Source organism: Azolla caroliniana, unplaced genomic scaffold (genome assembly GCF_043228905.1).
Source record: "Azolla caroliniana isolate FFs.n. ecotype wild unplaced genomic scaffold, voAzoCaro1.0.p SCAF_18, whole genome shotgun sequence".
In the NCBI taxonomy this organism is placed as follows: domain Eukaryota; kingdom Viridiplantae; phylum Streptophyta; class Polypodiopsida; order Salviniales; family Salviniaceae; genus Azolla; species Azolla caroliniana.
The window spans coordinates 17,677,319-17,695,011 of record NW_028230453.1 but is presented as its reverse complement, the minus strand read 5'-3'; positions in this window follow the sequence as shown (position 1 = coordinate 17,695,011).

The window sequence follows — 17,693 nt, the reverse complement described above, 5'->3', positions numbered from 1 at the left end:
CTCTACGCCGACATTCAAGAAGAACCGGCTCATCGCTATCGTAATGCAACTATATGTAGTGCGACTACATAACTCGTATTCAAGAGAGAAGAAGAAGGAAGAAATCTACATCGAACACCATGAATACTCAAATGGGGAGCGCTCTCCCTAGCGAGAAGTTGGACCGAAAAAACTTCGCATCTTGGGAGTACAAGATGCATCAATACCTTGTCGGTCAAGGCTATTGGAGCTACATCAAAGGAGCACAAGAAAACTGGCCCGACCCGAAAGACGCCGACCCGACTATGCAACATGGGAACAAGCGGCGAGTCGAGTAATGTATTGCTTGGCGACATGTGTTCACGACCACATGCTCGGTTACATTCGAGAAGCCGAGACGCCGAAGGAAGCGTGGGAATATCTACGAAAGCTTTTCGCCACCAACACGACCGTGAGGAAGCTTCAACTTTGCCAAGAGTTGAACAACATCCAACAAAGGGATATGTCCATCACAAGCTACACCTTGAAGATCAAGGAGCTTTGTGATGCACTCGGCTCAATAAGTGTCAATGTGGAGGATGATGAAATGGTGCAAATATGCCTCGGTGGCATTGCACCATGATTCAATGTGATGCGGACCGCTGTACTAGCACGGGAGAATCCACCCTCCTTCTTCGATCTTCAATCTATGTTATTGGTCGAAGAGAATCATGTTCGAACAAGGAGCAACGCCTCGGAAGGCCACATGCTTTACACGCATTCAAATGGAGGAAGAGGATGCGGCCGAGCAAGAGGCCGATTCGGCCAAGGACGAGGCGGCGGACGAGTCCGACTTACGACAACAACTCCCAATTTCGGAAACAAGACGGAAGCCATCGAGGAACCTTCGGAAGAAGGGAGAGCTTCCATTCTGGTTCGAGTCGACAAAACTCGATCAAATGTGAATATTGCGGAAAAATCGGCCATCATGAAGAAGAGTGCCAGAAGACGAAGCGCGAGTCAGCTTCCACAAGCCGACAACTCACACATTATGCCACTAACTCTGATTATGAAGACCTTGGCAGAATGTTTGTGATGAGACATAGAGCTAATTCTATGTCAGCCTCTACTTCGATTAATGGCTCCAATCGGGAAGATGTATGGTTCGTCGACTCTGGTGCTTCGAACCATATGACGTCCCGTTAAGAATGGTTTCGAGACTTACGAGAGCCGGATCGACCCAGTTATGTTGAGACCGGAGATGACACCACTCATCCTATTCGACATATTGGCAATGTCCCATTCGGGGAAGACGGCGAACAAACTTGCATAAAAAATGAAGAATTTGGTCTCGGTCAGCCAAATAGTGGAGCAAGGGATGCAAGTTCGATTCAACCAAGGTGGTTGCTTCATCGAGAAGGAAGGCCGACTCATCGCTCCAGGTCGAAGGGAAGGTAGAATGTTTATCCTTGTGTCAAACGAGGTGAAATCGGCCATGTATGCAAAGGGCCTCAAATCTGGCACGGACATAGAGCTATGGCATAAAAGAATCGGCCATATCAATCTCAACAAACTCAAGGCGATGCAATCGAAAGGAGTCGTCATCGGGCTCTCGACCTTCAAAGAGAAAGAGATTGAAGGAGTATGTGAAGCATGCCAATTTGGCAAGAAACATCGGCACCCGTTCCCGAAGGAGAGGAACGTGAGCAAAGGACTATTGGACATAGTCCACTTGGATGTGTGGGGACCGCCACAAACGGCTACGTTCGGAGGATTTCGGTACTATGTTACCTTCATCGACGACTTCTCTAGATACTCATAGATATTTCCCATGAGGATGAAGGGAGACGTGTTTACACACTTCCAAAAATTCAAAAAGAAGTCGAAAAGACAACTTGGCATCATGTACGATGTCTTTGGTCAGACGGAGGAAAGGAATACTTCTCTGATGCATTCACAACATATCTTCGAAAAGAAGGAATTCGGCGAGAATTCATTTGCCGACACACACCGCAACAAAGCGGAGTGGCCGAACGAAAGAATTGGCACATCCTTGAAGTAGCATGGGCCATGATGAATGAAAAGCATGTGCCGAAGTTGTACTGGGCAGAAGCGGCTAACATGGCCGTATACCTCATGAATCGATGTACGACATCAGGTGTGCATGAACTTACTCCGCATGAGAAGTTTTTCGAAAAGAAGTCGGAACTGTCACATGTTCGGATATTCGGCTCCATTGCATACGTGCACATCCTTGACGAGAAGCGACAAAAGCTCAACCCGAAGTCGGAGAAATGTATCCTTGTAGGATACTCACTGGAGCAAAAGGGGTACAAGTGCTATAATCCCTCTACTCGGAAGGTTCGTGTAAGTTGGGATGTCGTCTTTGACGAATCAACATTATGGTACAAACTCGAGCCGATTCCTTCTGAATCATCTTCGAACGACCTCAACAACACAGACGATGATCAACTAAGGTCAATACCCGAGGAGAGTCCTAGCTCAACCAGATTGAGCGGACCGCAAGAACCCCCAAGCAATCAAAGCACATCTCTGCCAAGTCCAAAGATGGACAAAGGGAAAGCCAAAATGCTGGAATATGAAGACGACGGCAACGAATCGACTCACTCACTCGATAGTGAGTTCGATGGCTTTGATATGCCTCTTTTAAGGTCACCCAGAGTTAAGAAGGCACTTACATCGACAAATGAAAACGTTCGTCGCTCCATCTTTGAGAAGAATCTTGTTAGCTGATTTGGCTACAACGACTATATGGCATACCATTATGCTTTTATGATGAAGGTGGTAGCAGTTCGAGAACCGAAGAGCTTTATTGAAGCCGCTAAAGATCCGCGATGGGTCGAAGCGATGAACAAGGAGATGCAAGCTCTCAACAAGAACGAGACATGGGATCTTGTCCCACACTCACACCAGAAGAATGCAATCGGCTGTAGATGGATATACAAAGTGAAATATAATGCCGACGGTTCCGTCAACCGCTACAAAGCTCGACTTGTAGCAAAGGGCTACACACAAACACATGGAGTCGATTATGAAGAGACCTTTGCTCCAGTGGCAAAGATGACAACTATGCGGACCGTGATCGCACTTGCAACGACGAAAGGGTGGCACCTCCACCAGATGGACGTCAAGAATGCCTTTCTTCAAGGTGAATTAGAAGAGGAGGTGTACATGATACAACCACACGGCTTCGAATCCAACATTCATCTGAAAGCCATCTGCCGACTCAAGAAGCCATCCTTAAGCAAGCACCATGTGCTTGCCACTCGAAGATAACACAATATCTTCATCGAATCGGCTTCCGAATGTCAAAATCCGACAATTCTCTCTATGTAAGAAGCGATTCCGAAAGTCCGATCGTCATCATCTTGTATGTGGATGATCTGGTCATTGGAGGTGAGCATCTAGTCGACATCAACAAGGTCAAATACCTCCTTTCCAACAAATTCGAGATGACGGACATGAAAGAGCTCCACTACTTCCTTGGCATCCAGGTAATTCGGACTCCAGCTGGGATTATGATCTCCCAACGACACTACATTCTCAACTTGTTATACAAGTTCGGGATGACTGAGTGCAAGTTTGTGGCAACACCTCTCGACTGAAACCTCAAACTAGATGCCAATTCTAGCACCACAGAGTATGAGCTGACTCAATATCGACAACTGATCGGTAGTCTTGTGTACCTCACGATCACTCGACCAAATCTGAGCTATCCAGTCAGCCTTCTTAGCCAGTTCATGCAAACACCACGAGATATCCATTTGGATTGTGCTAAGAGAGTGCTATGATACATGAGCGGAACGATGGACTATGGCATTCTCTATAAGTCGGCCACGCCGATTCAACTCGAGGGGTACACAAATGCCGACTGGGCAAGCTACAAAGCCGGCCGACGATCAACCTCTGGTTTCGTCTTCTCCCTCGGAAGTGGAGCCATCTCCTGGAGTAGCAAGAAGTGACCAACCGTTGCTCTTTCGAGCACAGAGGCCGATTACAGGGGTGCAGCGGTGGCTGCATGTGAAGCCGTATGGCTTAAGAGGATATTGAAGGATATGTGCGTTCCAATCATTGATCCACTTCCCCTTTACTGCGACAACATGAGAAATATTTATCTGGCTCAAAACCCGGTGTTCCACGCACACACGAAGCATATCGAAGTGCACTATCACTTCATTCTAGAGCGCGTTTAGGTTGGCGATGTCGACCTTCAATATATCACTACAAATCTTCAGACAGCCGACATCTTCACCAAAGCCATAGGAGCCGACAAGTTTTGGCAATTCCTGTCAGACCTTGGATTGACGGTCCCTGACTTGCCAAGCTTGAGGAGGAGTACAAGCGAAAACCGGATACCGTTCGAACCAGATACGAGCCGAAGCGGACGTCAACTGAAGTAGCCGACCAAAGTGGAGCTTGAGGGGGCGTGTTAATAATCAAGCTCAACCTAGTCTAGTGTGTAAACACACCTTTGAGAGTGTGCACTCAAAGGTCAAAAGTCACCACTCTTATCTACACATTAATTATGTGTCATAGAATAATATTCTATGACACATAACTAATGAGTTTTCACATTCCCCATGACCCATGAGCTTCAGTAGTTAATGAAGAGAGAGAGAGTGACTATATAAAGCACTCTCCTTCTACTTTGTAATTAATTCGGTTAATCTCCTTTGTAATATACATCTTGAGTATTCTATTGTGTTTCAAATCTATCTATCTTGTGTTTCTCTCTCTCTCTCTCTCTCTCTCATACACACACACTCACAACACATATCTCTAATATATTCCGCTGCACAAGAATCACCATCAATTCTTTACATGAATCATCCCCGATAGGATGCAGATTGGCCGTGTCCGTGTTTGTGTGCATACTCAGTGCCATTATTCTTTCTTCCATTTGGGAAAACATTTGTTTTTGCCGTGAATTGTTCTCCTAGCCATGTTGTAATAGAAATCATATGCTTGATTTTGGTGAGAAGTGATAGATTTTGTACTCAAACGTAACATAACAGATATACCAAGACACAAGCAAACGAGACAAGCAACACACAATTTTACGTGGAAAACCCTAATTCTAGGGAAAAACCACGGTGAACAATGATTTCACTATGAGATAGAGAAAAATACAAGCATAGAATGATAGAACTTGATTGAGTATGAATGTACTCCTAGGTTGTTGTCTGAAATCACAGTTTCAGCCGAGGACCGTTTCCCTCTTTCGAAGCTTTCAGAGCTTCTCTGTTCTATCTCTCTTCTCTTCTCTATTTTACCCTTCTTTTCTTTGCTTCCTCGAACACTCAAGTGCAGAGCTATCTTTCACAGCCACAACTGTGTTAGCACTCTATATTTCTTCTTCGCTACGTCGCACTAATTCTCTCTCTCGTGCACTCACTCTCTAGAGTTCACTTTCGCACTTCTCTCACAGTTGTACTCTTAGTGAGTTATCCCACATATATATGTAGCTAATACACTCTCTCTATATATACTAACTTATCACACACACACACACACACACACACACACACACACACACATATATATATATATATTCGTTCGAACTTCTATTTGGTCGACTTCCGATCGACCGAATCCCATTTCGGCTTTTTGGCCGACTCCCCCACAAGGAGGGACAATCTTACATAACAAACTACCCCTTCACTTCTGTAGGGGGAGAGTCAACCAGACCAGTCCTTCTCCAACATGCAACAAGTTTTTACATATACAAGATTTTAGTAAGCATGTCTGATCCATTTTCTTCAGTATGGATCTTCGCTAAGACAAACTGATTTTCCTCCACCGTCTCTCACAACCAATGATACCTTCTTTGAATGTGATTTGTATGAGAGTCATAGGTAGCATTCTTAGCAAGATGGATAGCACTCTGATTATCACAATGAAGTAGGAACTTTTCTTGTTTCATTCCTAGTTCACTTAGAAAATCTCTCATCCAAATCAATTCTTTTCCGGCTTCCCCTGCAACCATATACTCAACCTCCGTGGTTGACAAAGCCACAACCTTTTGCAATCTTGATTGCCATGACATAGCTCCCCCTGAATAAGTCATCACATACCCTGATGTGGATCGGCTGGAATCTACATCACCCGACATATTAGAATTTGTGAAACCTTTGAGCATAGGTTTCCCGGAGCCATATCTAAGGCATACACTTGAAGTACCTTTGAGGTATTGAGTATCCATTTTACGGTAGCCCAATGCTTCTTTCCATAGTACGTAAAATTCGTGTTCGTCAGCCATATCATTTGTTTTCCTACGTTGGAAACGAACACGAATGATATTAAAAAATTCGTGTTTTTTTTTTTCCTTTTTTCATTTTTTTTTTTTGTTTTTTCCCTCTTTTTCCCCCTTTTCCCCCTTCTCCTCTGCATGTAACGTTATGCTCTCCTCTCCTCTCCCACCTAGCCTCGAACGATTTGCACAGTGCATACCAACGTCTCAAGACATTCAGGTAGAATTAGGTTTAATAATAGGTATTAGGGTTTAAATTTCTAAAATGAAATTTCAGAAATTTTTGTGATGAAATTTCAGAGATGAAATTTCTGAAATTTCAGAGATGAAGTGATGAAATTTTGATATTTACGTTTTACAGTAATTTAGGAACTAATGGGTAGACAAAAATGCCTGGAGTGGGAACATGTTGTAATTCAAGTAAAGAATGCAAAAGGAACGCATTTGATGAAATGCAAATATTGTAATCATGTCTTTGTTGGTTTTGATGATGATGCTATCACCTTGAATGAAGATTAGGAATGTTCGTTTTGATTAACACCTCATTGAGAATTTTTTTGAAGAGTAGGCATTTTGGATAGTTGTTATTAGAATTTACGAAAAAATGCATATTGTTATTAAGAAGGTAATGTGTTTTTTTTTGCAATTTTAAAATTTTTCTTTACCTTGAAAAAATATTTATCTTATAGTAAATAATTTAACCAAAAGTATGGTATTTATCATTCTTCGAGGGTGTTTACCCTTCTCGAATGATTGAATCATTCTCGAACACGAATGCACGAATGGTACGCATGGTTCATACTATGCTTCTTTCTAGGATTACTCATGTAGTGATTAATTGTCACAACAACAAATGCAATGTCCGGCCTCGTGCAGAACATAGCATACATTAGGCTCCCGATAGCCGAGGCATACGACACCCTCCTCATCTTTGTCTCATCTTTCTCAGTTTTCAGACATTGTCTTGAATTTAGCTTACAATTCACCGACAATGGAGATCCAACAGATTTTGCATTAAATATGTTAAACCTTTGCAAAACTTTCATCACATATTTCTCCTGCGACAACCATAACATGTTTTTAGTCATGTCCGGGACTATATGCATTCCCACAATCTGTTTTGCCGATCCTAAGTCTTTCATGGCAAAAGATTTGCTCAAAGCTTTCTTCAAGCTTGCAATCTTCTTAACATTTTGTTCAACAACTAACATGTCATCCACATACAACAAAAGAATTAGGAAATCACCTTCATAATACCTTTTCACAAATACACAATGATCGGTTTGTGTTTTGTGGAATCCATGTTCCAACATGAAGGACTCAAACTTATTATACCATTGTCAAGGAGCTTGTTTTAGTCCATACAAGCTAACAAATATTTTCTTTTCCTTTCACCTCAAAGCCCTCCGGCTGTTGCACATAGATTTCCTCGTCCAACTCCCCATACAAGAATGTTGTTTTAACATCCAACTGTTCAATTTCCAGATTCATAATGGCAGCCATACTCAAAATAGTCCGGATGGAGGTCATCTTTAGTACTAGAGCAAAAATCTCATCAAAATCAACACCCTTTTTCTATAGAAAACCTTTCACTACAATACGGGCCTTATACCTAGGTGTACTTCCATCTTCTCTAGTCTTTAGTTTGTAGACCCATTTGTTTTTGAGTGCCTTCTTTCCATCAAGCAACTCCAAACTCATATGTGTGGTTCTCATGCAAGGAATCCGTTTCCTCTTGCATGACATTATACCACTTCTCCTTATGTACATCGATCATGACCTCTTCATAGCATTCTGGTTCCCCTTCATCAGTCAAGAGAATATATTAATTGGCTGGATACCGAGAGGAGGTTTTCCTTTGTCTTAGAGGATATCTTCTTCGTTCGGCAACTGGCTCCGATTCAGTTTCTTCTGCCAGCTCACCTTCCAATTTAGATTCAAGTGCATCAACTTGCTGTTGTGTGTCAGCTAACTCAGATTCGGCTTCATCAACCAACTGTTGTTTGTCGATTGGTTGTGTGGAAGTGGGATCGACTAGTGCCGACTCCATAATAGTAGTCGACTGGGAAGACGACTCTGGTCTTTGTTGTCTCCAGTCTTCAATTGTCTAGTCTTCCATGAATATAACATCATGACTTCTTATCGCTTTCTTATCAAGGATATCCCACATCCTGTATCCGAACTCATCTTCCGAGTACCCCAAGAATATGCAAGGCTTGGACTTGTTGTCCAGCTTTGACCTCTGGTCTTTAGCAACATGCACATAAGCCAAGCATCCGAACACCCTTAACTGCTGATAGGACACAATCCTTCTTCTCCACACCCTCTGTGGGACATCCCCCTTCAGAAGCACTGATGGGAACCTGTTTATAAGGTAGACAACCGTCAACATTGCCCAACCCAATACGACTTTGGCAATTTTGCATGAGACAACATGCTTATTAACCTTTCCATTATGATCTGATTCATTCTCTGCTAGACCATTCAACTCAGGTGTCTTCGGCACCGTATACTCAAGTTTGATGCCTTGAGTCTTGCAATACATCTTAAATTGGCCTCTATACTCACCACCATTATCTTTTCGGACATCTTTCAACTTCTGTCCAGATTCTCTTTCTACCCTTGCATGAAACTCTTTAAAGACCGAAAACACTTGGTCTTTAAACACCAACACCAAAGCCCACACCTTTCTGCTGAAGTCATCAATAAATGTGACAAAGTATTGTCCACCATGGTGTGATGGGGCATCCACATAACACACATATGTGTGAACCAATTCTAGGGCATGCTCTCTTCTCATCGGAGGCCTAGAGTGAAAAGCTGTTCAATTCTGCTTTCCAGCCAAGCAGTCCACACACTTTTCAAGGTGTATTCCTTTCACTTCTTGTAGAAAATCCTTTTCATCAAGGATATGCATCCCCCTTTCGCTCATGTGGCCGAGCCTTTTATGCCACAACTCACCATCTGAGTCACCCACCACATTTGCTTCATCTCGACACAATTTTGCACGCATTACATACAATGTGTTCTATTTTTGGGCTCGAGCCACAATCAGGCTCCCTTTATAGAACTTCCATGTACCATTGCGAAAACCACCGTTGTAGCCTTCATCGTCTAGCCATCCAGTTGATATCAGATTCAATATGACATCCGGAACATGGCGTACATCCTTCAACAGTAACCTGCAATCAGTAGATGTTAACAAGCACACATTTCCTATGCCCATAATCTTGCAATGACGATCATTTCCCATCCTTACATAGTTAGTCATCGGTTGTGTAAGATGCGAAACATTCTCTTTTGGGAGTTAGGTGGAACGATGCACCAGAGTCCACTACCCAAGAGCACTCAACATTTGCAAGGTTCACACTAACTTGTTCACAAATAAATAACATCCCTTCTTCACTAGTTGCAATGGCTGAGGTGTTTTTATCATTAGAAATTTTTGTGGGTTTGACCTCATCAGCCATGCCTCTATCCTTCCTAAGGTGTCGACCATAGATTGACCCATGCGTGATATTCTTGGTATTCACTATTCGTAATATTCTCCATATTCGAGAATACAAAATGACCCCAAGAATATTACAGAACCATTCATTTTAAATTTACATAATATTCTTGGAGCCATTTTATATTCTCGAATATTACAGATGTCGAATACCACGCATATCACGCAAGGGTCAATCTATGATATATACATATTATATGTTTTTTATAACACGCTTAAAGTAATAGCATCATCATGCAATATTGATATATATTCTCAAATATTTTTTCTTTACTAATAAATTATAATATTAGTTGAAATTTGATTGAAATTTTCAACAATAACCTTTATTAAATACTCTATGAGTGAAAACTCTAGGTTTGATTTTAACGTTGTAAGTTTTAAGTTAAAGCTAAATTTTTTACTAACCTTTTTTTTCTAAAAAATAATCCTTTTTTCAAAACAATAACCTTTTCTTTCAAAAAATCCTTTGTTTTAAAAATATAACATTTTTTCCAAAAAGTAACCTTTTTATTTATACTTATTTGTAAAAACATTAACTCGATATTTATTTGATGTATTTCATTATCTTTGTGAAGTAATTATGCTAACTAGTGTATTTTTGTGTACCTTTTATAGTAATGATATGTATAACAATGTAACATTATATAATGTTTTTCATTTTTAAAATTCGTATGTGAAATGACATGTTAGTTTTTGCAAAAAAAAATTTTCCCAGAAAAAAACTCCTTCCATTAGTTATAAAGATTTTACATATGAGATTATTATATATAAATCCCTATAGGGACACGATAGGTCCATCTTATGTGGATACCCACTGCCTCAAGAAAGGGAGAGGACGACCATTGTTAGATAAAGGCTAGTCGTTGTCTTTTAACTCTATCAGAGTCGTCCTTGAGGCCATCATATTGGCTCTTCAGAGTGGCTACAACTTCGCTCCATATCTCTTGCATTAACATTATTGGTTGCGCGCTTTGGTTGGAGAAGACCCGTCTACACCGTTGTTTCCATAGAATCCAAAGAGTTATTGAGCTGACCAAGTCCAACACAACTTGAGATTTGGCACTAATAGGAGTTGAGTGGATATTGCCGATGGTGAAGAAAAAAACCTCTTGTGCTTTTATAACCAAAGTCATCCCCTCTTCCTAATGCTCATATTTGTCAATTGGGGCTTGCCATGATAGCCAACATACATTCCCCCACTTGATTGAGTCTTGCACTTGGCATAATTGCAATAAGCGACCAACCCCCCGCCATATTCGATGGGACTCTAGGCAGTCCCATAGAGCGTGTCGTATGGATTCTAATACAGTTGGACAGGCTACACAATTAGGAGAGCTGAGGTTCCCACGTTGCCATGCACCAACCGGTAGTGACTTATGTATTAATAGCCATTGGGAAGTGGTGATTTGCTTTCGCAATCTTATGTCATATGGTATGCATCTTTAAAAAATGCTCATCAAAGATACTAACCGGTCAAATTTAGGCCCTGAGGGTCCCCCACCACCATAACTAGTGACTCCTCACTTAGTGTAACGGTCATTGTAATGGTGAGAAGTGCAAGGGCCATCACAAGTGTAAGGGTCACTACACTTGGTACCAAGTGTTGGAGAAGAACGATGGAGGCGGACGAGCTGTTGTTTTTCCTTACCTGCAGAGAAAATGTCGAACAGTACACAGACAGAGAAAAATACACAAAACAACTTTTTGGGGGGCACAAGAAACCCTCATTTCTATTAGTTTTTATACCTATGCGTAAATAGTAAGAAATAACATATTTGGCCTTTTCTTACTATCAATCTCCCACTAAAAGGCCAAACTAGGGATCAGCAAAGCTGATGGGAAGATTGAACAAGACCTACACATCCTACTTGATGAGTATGTTACACAATGTGTAACCTCATGACCTAAGTAATCCCCATCAAGTGGCAACAATGCTCTAGTGCTTCATGCGGTAGAGCTTTGGTCAATGGATCTGCAACATTTTCTTGAGAAACAACTTTCTCAAGACTGATGTAGCCAGCAGCTATGCATTCTCGAATGAAGTGATATCTCACTCCAATGTGCTTGGTCTTTGCATGGTATACTGGGTTTTTAGCCAATGCAATGGCACTCTGACTATCACAAAACAGTATGGGTACTAGCTTAGATATGCCCATGTCACAGGCTAATCTAGACAGCCATACGACTTCCTTACATGCTTCACTAGCTGCGACATACTCTGCTTCTGTAGTGGACAGAGCAGTACATTTTTGGAGACGAGATCTCCAAGATATCGCACCTCCCATAAACTGAAAAATGTATCCTGAAGTGGATTTTCTGCTGTCAGAACAGGTAGCATAATCAAAGTCTGTATATCCAATGATGGATACATTTCCACCACCTAAACATAGACACCTATTCTCAATGCCACACAGTTATCTTAAAATCAGTTTAACTGCCTCCCAATGTTTATTACCAGGATTTGACATAAATCTGCTCACAATTCCCACTACGAAAGCAATGTCTGGCCTGGTCGCTATCATAGCGGACATAAGACTTCCGACTGTGGATTGATAAGGAACCTTGGACATAGATTTCTTGTCTTCATCAGATGTGGGGCAATCACATGTGCTCAGTTTTACATATGTAGGCAAAGGAGTGCTCAACGGCTTTGCATTCTCCATATTAAACCTCTTTAGCACTTTCGATATGTACTCAGCTTGAGACAAGTAAATGCATCGCTTACTCCTATCACGAGTGATACGCATACCAAGAATATGTTTTGCATCTCCCAAATCCTTCATGTCAAAATTCTGGCCCAAGTTTTTCTTTAACGAGGATAACTCGTCCTTGTTTTTACCAACAATAAGCATGTCATCAACATATAATATCAAGGTGATAAAACTCCCATCTGAACAGTTTTTTGTATAAAGACATGCACCCTCATTGCTTCTAATATATCCTTGAGCCTTCATAAAGGCATCGAATTTCTGGTACCATAACCTCGGGGACTGCTTAAGCCCATACAAACTCTTCTTGAGTTTACATACCAAATGTTCTTTTCCCGATACTTCATGACCTTCTGGTTGTTCCATATAAATATCCTCATCAAGGTCCCCATGCAAGAAGGCAGTCTTCACATCCATTTGGACAAGTTCCAAATTCTGATTTGCAGCCAATGAAAGCAACATACGTAATGTAGTCATCTTAACTACAGGAGAAAAGGTTTCATCAAAATCAATTCCATATTCTTGTTTGAAACCTTTGGCAACCAAGCATGCTTTATACTTTGGAGAAGCACTATCATATGTATACTTATACTTGTATACCCATTTGCATGGCAATGCTTTCCTGTCCTTTGGCAAAGGTACTAAATCCCAAGTACCATTTTTATAAATGCTGTCCAATTCACTTTGCATGGCCTGTTTCCATTTCGCATGGTCATTTACAGATATGGCTTCATTGTAACATGAAGGCTCACCGGCATCTGTTAGCATTACATAATCTGCAAACTTACTAGGTGCCTTGGGGACACGCATAGATCTCCTCAATGAATCCTGAACCTGAGTGCCATCAGGTTGTGCATGAGAAACATCATTCTGAGCATCATCATTATGAGCATAAACATCATCTTGCACATCATTGTGCTGAGCATCATCATTTTCGGCATCTTCATCCTGACCAATAACAGGTTTTTGTGACTGCCCACATGTAGAAGCATCTACATCAGTAAGATTTTTCTGTTTTACATCAACAAAAGGCGTACTATCTTTAAATGCAACCTTTCTCACTTCTACCTCCTTTACGGTCCATTTATGCATTTTGTTCTCATCAAAAACAACATCACTACTTCTGACCACAGTACGTGTGTCAGGATCCCATAAGCGATATCCAAACTGCCCATCAATTCTGTAACCAAGAAATATACATTTTCTGCATTTATAGTCTAATTTCTTTCTTAAGGTTTTTGGAATGTGTACATATGCTTCACATCCAAAAACTATAAGATGAGCATAATGAGGTGTCTTGCCTGTCCACAAGTCTTGTGCCACTTTTAGACCTATGGTTGTGTTCGGTGATAGGTTAATCACATGGACTGCTGTTAAAACAGCTTCTGCCCAAAAACCTTGCAAGAGGTTTGCATGGTGTAGCATAGAGACAACTCTGTCCTGGATGGTTCTGTTCATCCTCTCAGCCACACCATTTTGGACAGGGGTGTAAGGAGCTGTAAGCTCTCTCCGAATGCCTCTAGACTTGCAAAAGTCCTCAAATTCATGAGAGGTATACTCACCTCCATTGTCTGAACGTAAGGCCTTGAGCTTTATGTCCTTTTCCAGCTCAACCGAACTAAGCCATTTTCTGAAAGTGGGGTATACATCATCCTTTCCCTTAATTGGATAAGCCCAAACTTTCCTAGTGGCATCATCAATGAAAGTAACAAAATATAGTGCACCGCCCAAAGATCTTGTGGGCATAGGTCCACAAAGATCCGTGTGGACAAGATCCAATGGTTTAGTGGATGAGTTAACACTGGTCTTATGTGCACTTCTAGTTTGCTTACCATGCTGACAATGCTCACATAAGGCAAAATCAGAGAATGACAACTTAGGTAAGTGGCCATAACGAGATAGGATTTCCATGCCATTTCTTGACATGTGGCCCAAACGACCATGCCAAATGCTCGTCATTGGCTGGTCTGTGACAACCAACAAGTGTTCCTTTTGATGAACAAATAGAGGGTAGAGGGAACCAACTTTGTTCCCTTTTGCGACAATCATATTTCCTTTCGTTATACGAAAGGATTGAGAAGCAAACATCACCTTATATCCGTTGTCATCAAGCTGACCAACGGAAATCAAACTACGAGTTAGTTGAGGAACGTGGCGTACATCTTTAATGGTCAAATGAGAACCATCACTAAAATGCATTGAGATATTTCCAATGCCAATCACATCACATTGATGTGAGTCTCCAAGTCGAACTTTCCCAAGCGACTTGGCTTCATAACATGTGAACCACTTTCTATGTGGAGTCACATGAAACGATGCACCGGAGTCCAACAACCACGTATGTGATGGGGAAAAGACCGTGTTCACCCCAGCATGTGTGCTAACATCATCTAGGACCAAGATGTCTGTCTCATCACATGTTGCATTTACTTCCTCCGTTTCCAACGAGGAAGAGGGACCACTAGATTGTCTACCATGCCCTCTAGCATTATCTTTCTCCTTATTTTTAAGGGCATAACAGTCTTTCTTAAGGTGTCCCTTTTTATGACAGTAATAACACTCCATATTTTTCTTCCTAGATTTGCTTCTACCTCTATCATTTCCACTACTATTTCTTGTTTGGCTCCTACCACGGTGTTGGTTCTTGCGAGGACCAACATCAGAAACATTATATGCATCTCCATTGTGTGATGCAATCACAGATTTTCTACGAATTTCTTCACCCAAAAGAGCTCCACATATGTCATTATAGACTAATTTCCCATTTGGTGCACTTGCACTAATAGCGGTGCAAAAAGTGTTCCATAAGCTAGGCAAAGTGCATAACAAAAATACACATTTCAGCTCATCATCAAAAATCATTTTCTGAGCCAGTAATTTGTGACCATAATGCATCAAAATCATTCAAATGAGAGGCGACATTGTCATTGTCCTTCATTCGAAGATCATAAAGTTTTCTCATTAGATAAACTTTGGTTGATGCGGTCTCTTTTTCGTATGTACTGGATAGTTTAGTCCATAGCTTTTCAGCTGAGTCACAGTCCAAGACCGTGAAATACACGTTGTCAGCTAGGTGCAATCTTATGGTAAACATTTCCAAGAGATCGAGCTCTTCCCAATCGTCCTTGGTCATGCCCTCGGGTCTCTTGGCTTCACCACTTATAGCTCTTAATTGCCTTCTTTGAATCAGGACATCTCTCATCTGATTCTCCCACAGGGCAAAGTTGAATCCGTCAAATTTACGGATCTCAAGGTGGTCTTTTCCGCTCATAGATTGATTTCTATGGGGATTAAAGGAACCACTGCGTGAAGTGCTTGAAACCTCAGACATTTCAGAGGCAGCCATTTGGATAGTAGGTAAACTTAGTCAATTCCAAATCTAAGCAACTAACGATAGTTGAGACACTACTCACTACCTAGTCTCAAGTACAACTATCACTGTGTTCTAGGGTAGGTATGTGTGTTCGACTGAGGACAACACCTCACTCTTATATCAACCAAGACAGATGGAATGTAGCTGAGACGTAACTTCCAACGTCACAATCTCACATCAAGTGAGCAAGCATCGGAAAAACCAAATACAAGTTTTTATGTGTAAATCCTCTCTTCTGTATACTAGAAACAGTGAGTCCTCTCTGTTTCTACCTTTCACCAAAGGTCTATTTTTCTTTTCCCAAAAAAAAAATTGGCACGAAGAATGTTCATACAAAAACGTGTACTAGATATTACCTCTGTCGAGGTCTTGGAAAAATAACATGCGCAGAGGGGGAAAAACAAAGAAATCAGATGCTTTCTGCCACATGCAGTCTTCACGAATCCCTGCGCTCGGAAACCACTGTTGGAGAAGAACGATGGAGGCGGACGAGTTGCTGTTTTTCCTTACCTGCAGAGAAAATGTCGAACAACACACAGACAGAGAAAAATACACAAAACAACTTTTTGGGGGGCACAAGAAACCCTCCACAATTATATACATATGGTTTGATCCCATACGAACAAACTGAGGAATAGATTAGATCAACTTTAAATACAAGTATTGAATACTTTAATAAGTTAGTTATTCCAATCACATTATCCTAAAGTTCACTATCCTACATTGTCCACAATTATATACATGCACGTATGGGTCAAAGTATAAATTATAACTCATTTTATTAGTATGGATACAAGTACACATATTTTTGTAAAACTTACCTAATTAATATAAGTCTTTAACTTAGTGTTTCCCTTGTCGCACAATAGTGACATATTGAGCCATTGTTGAACTTTATTATGCCTACATTAACTTATCAACACGTCCAAACTTGCAGGATTTCTAATGATCTCCACTTGTAGACCTATCATGTATTTTTATATTTGCAAATTCTCATCAAGTTGAGGAACATGTGATACTAGTGCATCCAATTTTTGTAGAGAGGGTGTATTTGCTTCGTTTCAAGAAGATTCTACAAGTGGAATGTGCAATCCTTCCACTTGTGAACGCGAACGTGTTAATGTATGATTTAAGAAGTGAAAACGTATTATAAGAACAAGGTTTATATTAACAACACAATATTTTACCAAAGTTATAATGTCGATCACAAGTTGAAACCCTTCTCTACCAACTCTTGATTTGAACCCTCGACTTCAACTTCGAGAGACAAGACATTTCCCCAAATGCACTAGCTTCTTTTCTTGATTATATTAATCATTTGATTTCTTACTTTCTCTTCTTGATTACCTTGTTTTCCCTTTCCCCTCTTTTTATAAGTATTTCCATGCATATGGTAATGGCATGCATGTAATGCATGAGTTACATGTGATGCATGATCGCCATTTGGCGCACATGCATTGCATATGATGCATGATAGCCATCATGCTCATTTGAGCTCCCATGTATGAAAATATATATGGGATAATTATAATGATGGATATAATCCTAACGCAAATAACCTAGCTTAGTGGTGTATGCTTTGTGCTTGATATACAAGGTTGAGGGTTTAAGTCCCTCAATTTTACTTAATACAATATTTAAGTTTATTCTTATATAGTGAAGCACATTCTTGATAACAATTTTAGAAACAAATAGCCTACCCTAGTGGTATATACATTGTGCTTGGTTTATAAGGGCGTGGGTTCAAGTGTCTCAAATACTACTAAATACAAACAATACTTAAGTTTATTTTTATATCGTGAAGCACATTCTTCATGACAACGCAACAAGTTTTTCCATATACAAGATTTTAATAAGCATTTCTGATCCATT